Source organism: Ictidomys tridecemlineatus, chromosome 7, assembly GCF_052094955.1.
Source record: "Ictidomys tridecemlineatus isolate mIctTri1 chromosome 7, mIctTri1.hap1, whole genome shotgun sequence".
Classification (NCBI taxonomy): domain Eukaryota; kingdom Metazoa; phylum Chordata; class Mammalia; order Rodentia; family Sciuridae; genus Ictidomys; species Ictidomys tridecemlineatus.
This window is the reverse complement of record NC_135483.1, coordinates 192,799,993-192,808,792: the sequence shown is the minus strand read 5'-3', so window position 1 is coordinate 192,808,792 and position 8,800 is coordinate 192,799,993. Positions and strand designations below refer to the sequence as shown.

At 41.5% G+C, this 8,800-nt stretch overlaps 1 pseudogene; it reads right to left on the bottom strand.

The window, feature by feature from the left end:
- Positions 1–399: 399 nt before the first annotated feature.
- Positions 400–1,437, bottom strand: LOC101971912 (UDP-glucuronosyltransferase 1A9 pseudogene; annotated as a pseudogene).
- Positions 1,438–8,800: the final 7,363 nt, after the last annotated feature.

Genomic DNA, 8,800 nt, shown 5'->3' with positions numbered 1-8,800 from the left:
GAAAACATGCATTCAAAACTGCTAAGAATACTTGCCTGTAGGATTGGCAAAAAATATAATAATAAAAAGGTTCACATCCTAATATGTTTCTCAGGGTTTTTCTGAAGCAGTAATAGAAAGGGAGCATAAAAATGACATGAATTGGGGTCTGGGGATACAGCTCAGTTGGTAGAGTGCTTGCTGAACATGCACAAGGCACTGAGTTCAATCCCCAGCAACACCAAACACAAACAAACAAACAGATAAAAAAATGATATGACTTCCATCACTGATACGCACATAAATATCAATGACGCCAGCTTTATACAATTTGCTGACCCACACTTAATGAATAGGCACCAAACAATTGTTAACCCAGGAAAAAATGCCAGATACAATGGATATTAAAGGAATCACAGCTCAGTAAGAGATCTTTCTTAACACCCAAAGCCAGGTTTTCCGCAGTGTGCTAAGGGAGACACAACATACCTTGGGTAGTGGCTTCCTCTGGTGGCAGTTGATTCCACCAATGAAGATCATGTTGGGCATCACAGGTCTGGGATAGTCCAAAACAAAGTCAGTTCTTAACAACCAAATAGATATTTGGCTGAAGAGATCACCTATTGTGACAGGTGTTGGGAGAATTTCAGAGGCGACTTCCAAGGCAGTTTGGAAAAAATAAGGGCAAAATAAATGTTCTTCCAAGTAGTTCAGGTGGTTCCTTACTCTCTCCATGAAACTCAAAGCATCTGAGGACATCATTAAAAATCTGGGAACATAAGACAGAGGACTGGGACACTGTGCACCATCTTCAAGGTGATGGCAAAACACTACCTTGGTAAACACCACGGATGGAAGTGAAAAGTATTTGGCAACAACTAAGCCACACACATCAAAAGGATCCAAAAACACTGCATCAAAAGAGCTCTCCTTTAAGTATTCCACTAGCTTCTTGTCATTAAACAAACTCCTACACCGTGAAAAAGTGATGTCAAAAAATGCTTTGGATGAACCCATTGCAACACTATACATACTTTGTTCTGGAGTTTTCCATTGAGTGTCAGCAAAAATCTTGAATTCTCTGTCCAAGTCCTCCAGAGTGTAAGAAGTTGAATAAGTCTTCACTGTAAAATTCAATGACTGTCCCAGTTGCCAACTCACCTCTGGCATGACAGCAACCACCTCATGTCCTCTGTGAACTAGTTCCTCCACAACTGACCGCATGGTAAACCAGTGGCTGCCATCCATGGGCACCACCAGCAGCTTGCCTGCCTGGGCAGAGCCAGATGCCAGCAGCAGACACACACACAGAGGAAGGGCGGCAGGCAAAAGAGCAGGAGCCATGGGATAGCTGAGCCCCCAACAATCCAGCTGCTTGGACACAAAGCTCAAGGGGTACAGTAGGCAGAAGAAGTCCAGGTACTTAGATACCAGAACAGTTCATGTGGGTGTGCTCATCAATTTGTGAAAATTTATTATGCCCGCTGTCAATCATTTACTCAGAGGAGCCTTGATTAATGAATAACATCTGCTGACGTACGTGACTTATGTGTTCTCCAGGTTTAGAATAGCTTATAATCTTTGCCTCCTAGAAACATATGCCCTATATCACAATGTGATATTAATAACAGAATTACTAGGCAATGGATTGGGACTTTGTCATCTGGAAGGATTTAAACACAAGCCTCAATAAACATTACATTTTAGAATTTGTTCAAAGTAAAACCCAGACTTTATCTTCCTAGCACCAGAGACTCTTTGCTCAGAATGAAATGGGAGATCCAGCTTCAAAGGAACTCCTGGAAGGGCCTCAGTCCTGACCTGCTCCCTGCCAGTGAAAGTGGTTCACCACTGAATGTGCCATGGACACACACTGCTGCTGTCTCTCCAACTTTCAACAGGAGTCATGATCGATTCCCAAACCCTCTAAGGCCTCTGAAATGCCACAACAGGATTGAGAGCTCGCTACATTTGACCCTTTGTGGCCACCATCTATAGTACCTCGCTTTCTCTTGACTCCTCCAGAGCAGCAGGTCATCACCTAGTCAACGCTTGACTCATGACCCATGAGCCCTCCCTGAGGGATGTAAGTGCCTCTCTCCCACACTCTAGTGAGCATTCTTTGTGGACACAGGACACACAGTCTCCATGTTCCCACCCTCCTTCCACACGACCCACACTGTGTCCAGCCACAGAAAAGTACACAGCAACAGTTTGTTCCACTGGACTCAACTACATTAGGCCGTTTTACATACCTTCACAGGTGAGCACAGTGGCATTTCTCCAGTAATACCACAGGGAGAGTCAAGAGAGCGATTCCACAGCCAACCTAGGGGCATCACCCTTGTTAGGAACACACAGTGGTTCCTTCAAGACCCTGGATGTTACCAGATACTGGCTGTATCACTGCTTTGGCAACTGTCATGTTACATCATTGTCTTTAGAAAATTGGAAGGAGGAGAGTGACAACAGGAATATGACGAATCTGGAGTCTCAGAACCCACCTCCACACAGAAAGCTCAGTGAACAATCATCCTCAGACCAGGACATCTTTTGACACTCCAACACTTGGGCATAAGCCTGAGGCCACCCAACCAGTCTGCAGAACTGAGTCACACTTGGCTTGGAAGGGGAGGAAGAAGGTCTCACTCTGACAACGCCAACCCTCCTCCTTCCCAAGACATCCACACCACCACACAGGATGCTTTCCCTGGAACATGGCTCCACAGAAGGACAGGAGACATGCGGCCATCATCCAGCCACCCTAGCATTCCATGATCCCTCCAGGACCCCACTCCACTATCACCTCAAAGGCAACCCTGGTGGAAATGGCAGTGAGGAGGCGGTGATCATGGTGACCAGCGTGTGCACCTTGCTGGACCTTCAGTGTTGCTGTCAGCTAAGATGCTTCAACACAGATACAGGCGAACCTCAGACCAGCAGAGCTGGTTGCCATAAAAAGCCCAATGGGAAGTTCAACCTAGCTGTGGTCCTAGATGGTTTCTTTCCTGCCCAGCTCAATGCCACCACATTCACCTCAACAACACAGGGATGGTCCCACTTTCTGGGTTCCAAATTGTCAAAGGTATTTCAATGCCTTCAATTAGAGAGTCAAACAGTATCCCTAATCAGCAAAAAATCAGGGCCAATGACAGACCTCTCATAGAGAGATTCCCATCTCTGTGCATTTAAGACAAGTGTGGAGTTAGGCCTGCTACACCTCCAATACCTCCAGCCACAAGGTACCCAAGGCTCCACTCTGAAACAGAAGCATTCCTGAATTGTGCATGAGCATAGCCTCAGGCCATACCTTTCCTAAGAAAGGACTCTGAATAACCTCAGAACCCAGCCTGCACCCTCTGCCCAACAGCAGACCCCAAAGCCTAGAATGGCCACCCGGGTTATCATATAATCATCCTCTCCAGAAGCCACTGCAATTCTCGGCCAGAAACCCCACTTCGTAGCACAGTCCAGATAATTGCTTCGAAAGAATGGAACTCAGCAGCTACCATCCCTGGTGTCAGAACAAAGGCATGTGGCTCACATGACTGAAGAGTGATCAACAGGCCTGTCCGCCTATTGTGGTAAGTAGCTCATCCTCTAGAGTCACAGCATAGAGAGCCAGAATAACATGACCACAGCCATCTTCATTCATAACCTGGCCTGATAACTAAACCTATCCAGTCTCTGTATAGTTACACTGCATACCACAGAAAAACAAAACCACTATGGTGTCACTGGAGTGGGTCATGCAAGACCATAACATTGCCAGTGCCAGGAACGTGCCTGGCATCTTTCATTCTAGATCCATAAAACCTAATGCATTCTGGCTTGGGTGAAGGCCACCTTGGTTGTGACCACTATTATATAAGTCCACTCCCTGGGAATGAAGTTGCAGGGATCTACTGGTCTATTGCTTCCCTTGACCAAGAATTTGTCCACAATTCCCATTATTCCCCAAATCTTCAATTCTTATTTTCTATGAAACTTATTGGTCTCTTGACGTTTTCTGCTTATGGCTGATATTTCTTTATGTTGGATAATCCTCAAATACCCAGGATAGACTAATAGGTAAATGAAGAACTATGCCTGTATGAGAACCCTATTGAAGTTCAGAACAGGAAGTTAGCTGTACCCTGAAATGCACACATAGCAAAGTTAAACAAAAAAAAAAAAAACTTTTTTTGAATAAGTGAATCATGAACACTCCCAAGAAAACTAATAGAGTTCAAATTATTGATATTATAGAAATGAAGATCTACAAAATATCTGAAAAAATCAAAATGATTTTTAGAGATGTCAGTGAACTACAAGTTATACGGCTGAAATTTTCATACAATTTGGAAACACATTAAAATAGCAAAAAGTTGCAAAAGAAAGAAAGTAAATGAAAGAGAACCAGCTAGTATTCCTCAATAGGAATGACACCAAGACTAAAGTAAAAATGCAAAAGGGAGCTTCAGTAGCAAAATTGTTCCAGAATAAGAATAAGTGATCTGGAAAACCGAACATTGAAATGATCTAATGAGGGGACAAAAAGAAAAGAAGAATGAAGAAATCTTACTGGTCTTGGTGTCTTGGGACACCATGGAAATCCTATAGATCTTAGGACATCATAAAAAATTTTTTGTTATAGTACTTGGTGAAGGCGCAAAAAAGATTACTGGTCATAAAGCATTTTTAAAGAAATAGTGCCTGGGGACTAGGTTTGTGGCTCAGAGGTAGAGCACTTGCCTAGCATCACATAAAAATAAATAAATAAAGGTATTGTGTCTAACTACAACTAAGAAAAAAATATTTTAAAAAAGGAACATTGGCTGGAATCTGCTCCAGTTTGAGGACAGATTATCCACACAGGTACAGGAAGCACTGAATTATCTAATAAAATTGAAATCCAAGGGGAGAATATCAACACACTGAATGATAAAAGTATCTGAAATCAAGACAAGGGCTGGGGATGGAGTTCTGTGGTACAGGGCATGCCTACCAAGCATGAGGTCCTGTACTTAATCTGCAGTACCCCCACACACACACACACACACACACTCAAATCCCAGCAAAGAACATATTCTGATAGCAAAATAAATAGAAAATAACTAGAAAACACATCACATACAAAGGACGACCACTAGGCCATTCAGCAGATTTCCCAGCAGAAATGTTGCATACTAGGAGAGAATAGGATCATATATTCAAAAAACTGAAATAAAACAATGCCAATCAAGAATACTTTATTCAACAAAGCTGCCCCTCAGAAATGAGGAACAAGTAACAAATTGACCAAACAAACAAAAAAGTTTTTAGGGTGTTTATCACCACTAGACTTGCCTTCCAGGAACTGCTAATGGGAGTTCTCAGACTATAACCAAGAGCTGATAATTAATAGTGTGGCAAATACAAAAGCACAAAACACAACACAGTGCAAGTAAAATAGAGCCATATTATCCTGACATACAGTTAATAAAGGCAAGATAGCAAAAATAAATTGTCAAGGCATGCATATAACAAAATGATGCAGATTATAGCATCTAAAACACAAAAAGGCAGAGTTGTGGCATCAAAGGAAAGTTAATTTGATATCTGTTTGGTATGGATTTTATAAGTATAAGATATTCCAAGCAAAGTTCATGGTAAGAACAAGGCAAAAATCTTTAGTAGAAGCCCAAAACAGAAACAGAGAGGATTCAAAGCATACCACTCCATTCCAACCATCAAACCGCAAAGTCAGACAAATGACAGAGGAAGAAACAAATAATCTGTAAAATAACCAGAAAAAAAAATCTTACAAAAGGGGCTGGGGTTGTGGCTGAGTGGTAGAGTGCTTGCCTGACATGTGTGAGGCACTAGGTTTGATTCTCAGAACCACATATAAATAAATGAATAAAATAAAGATCCATCAACATCTTAAAAAAAAACTTACAAAATGGTGTTTGTACATCTTTACTTATCAATAAATACCTTGAATGTAAATGAATTAAATTCTCCAATAAAAACACTGAGTGACTGAATGGTTTTCTTTGGCTGGGGGCTGGGTTTGTGGCTCAGCTGTAGAGCGCTTGCCTAGCACCACATAAAAATAAATGCATAAATAAATAAATAAATAAACAAACAAACATAAATAAAGATATTCTGTCTAACTACAACTAAGAAAAAGTATTTTAAAAAAGGAACATTGGCTAGAATCTGCTCCAGTTTGAGGACAGATTATCTACACAGGTACAGGGAAGACCTAACAATATGTTTTATATAGGAGAATCACCTCACTTTTAAGAACACACAGTGACTGGAAGTAAGAGGATGCAAAAAGAATTCTACACAATGAAAACTAAGCAAAACCAGGGGTAGCTTTATGTCTATCCCACAAAATTGAATTTAAGTGGATAATTGCAGAGGCTGAAGATGGTAGAATAGAGACACCAGCATTAATTTGCTCCTATAAGGATAGAAACAAGGCAACAGGTATATAATTGTAGAGTTAAATGGCTGTGGGAGAGCACTGGAAATAAACTATTCCAACTTCTAGGATTTCTATTTCCTTTAATAAAATTATGTATCCATAATGAATTGGAATTTTTCCTGCTGTTTCTTCACAATAGATATATTGAGACAAACTGCTGTGAAGTGTGTGAATCCATGAGGAATGTATGTATCTTCTTACTTTTGTACAGAACATATTATCAGACAAGATGCTAGGGTCATATATCCCAAATCCTCTTCTATGTTGCCCAATGGTAACTACCTCCTCCTAGCTGCTCCTGTTTCACCACCATTCCCCACCACCAACAAAGCCAGTCAATCTAGTGGGGGAAGGTGCCTGCCTATCCCACCACTGCAGATCCTAACCTGTCATCCTACACCTGGGCTCCAGCTCAATCCCAGTAGTTTCTATCCTTCCATCCCAACCCTGGGAACTGAAATATGAACTGGACAGTTATTCCTTCAGGGTAATCCCTGAGGTTCCACTGTGCAGTTTATCAGGCAGACCAGTATAGCTTTGGAAAAGATGTACAAGATTCCCTTTACTACCTCCTTCCTGGGAGAAAAAAACTCAAAATTCATTTGTCAGATCTGTTTCCTTTCCTACTCCTTCAAGCATTGATTAAACATATAAGTTCCTCTCTCTACCAGTAACTGGGCTTTATCTTCCTGGCCAGGATTATGCTCATATTTTAAAATTTTTTAGTTGTTGATGGACCTTTTTAAAATTTATTTATATGTGGTGCTGAGAACCAAACGCAGTGCCTCACACATGATAGGTAAGTGCTCTACCACTGAGCCACAACCCCAACCCCAGGCTCATATATTTTTTTTAATTGTCAATTAATCCTTTCATCATGAAGAAAGGGAGAACCTAGAATTATGCCCACAGGCATTTTCTGTTCTTGTTGTTGTTAAGTAAAGCATCACAGATTCTGCTCAGCCCCACTCAGGAGATAGAATTTGATCCTGATGCTCAATGAAGTGTTCTATTATCTCCAGAGACTAGAAACAGGTCAACCCTCTCACCCCGTAAAATCTAATCCCACACAAATCATGGGAACCCCACTGCTCCCTTTCCTGACACTGAGGGTCTCAGAGGGTAGATTTGAGCTTTGGAAAATCAACTGGTTAAAAGAGAGGCCATTGGCAACGATTTCTACCAACACTATCTGCAGGTCTCTTTGGATTCTTCATGGAAGTGCTCCAATCTGCTGGTCCAAGATTTTGACATGAAGCAAGTGCCTTTCTTCCTCTCCAAACAACTTTTTGCAACCAAGTCGTTTGGCACACCCCTTTTCTCAAACCATGTTTACAATCATCCAGCAAACAGGGTACCAGCACCACGCAGGTACTTATTGCCATATAAAGCCAACTGTAGGTCTGGCCCTCATGGAGTTAGAGCACTAGAACCGGTAAAGACATTCTGCAAAGAGGTGTGAAAGAATTTGTTGGTTTTCATTGTGATAAGTAGTACGAAAATGTGCACAAGGCACCATGAGAATCTGCCACTAGAATGTATAGCCCTCTCTGGGGATTATGGAAAGTTTCCAAAAGACATAGTGTTGGAGCCAGAGTCAAAATAATAAGTGAATTTAGGTCAGCTGTGAATGGAGAAAGGGGACTCAGAGAGTGAGCAGCAGGTATGACAGCTGCAAAGTAGAGTGGAATATGGTGATCTGAGAGACCAGAAGGAGGCAGTGTAGCTGGAGCATAAGGAGGGGCACTGATGAGCTAGAGAAGCAGGCACTAGAGTGAGGATCACGTAGGACACCAACCCAGGAGAAAGTGAAAAGTCACAGCATTTTAAAAATTTAACTCATTTTTAAAGGTGATCAGGCACACATTATTCAAAGAGAACATGGTGATAGGTCAGGGACCACTGCAATAGGGTCCTATAGAGGGGAGTGGGGGGAGAACTCCACTCCCACTTTTTAAAAGGATAGATGCCATGAAACATTTTTTTAAATTTTTTATTGGGGCATTATAATTATACATAATACTAGGATTACTTTGCCACTTTCTAGCAAGCACATAACAGAATTTATCAATCTCATTCTCCAGTACCTTCCTTTTCCCTCCCCTCCTCCATCTCCTTGGTCTACTTGCTCTACTCTACTGATCTTCCTTCCATTATTATTATTATTCTCTCATATGTGGAAGCTAGAAAGAAAAACTTAAAAGGAATTCTCTTAAAAAGTGGATGTCAAGAAAATAGAAGGTCCCCCATAGAGTAGTAGAAGGGGATCAAGAGGGAAGGAGAGGGGGCACAGAGAAGTACTAAAGAATAAAATCTTCCAAATTATGCTTTGTCCATGTATAAGCATACCACAATGAATTTTAA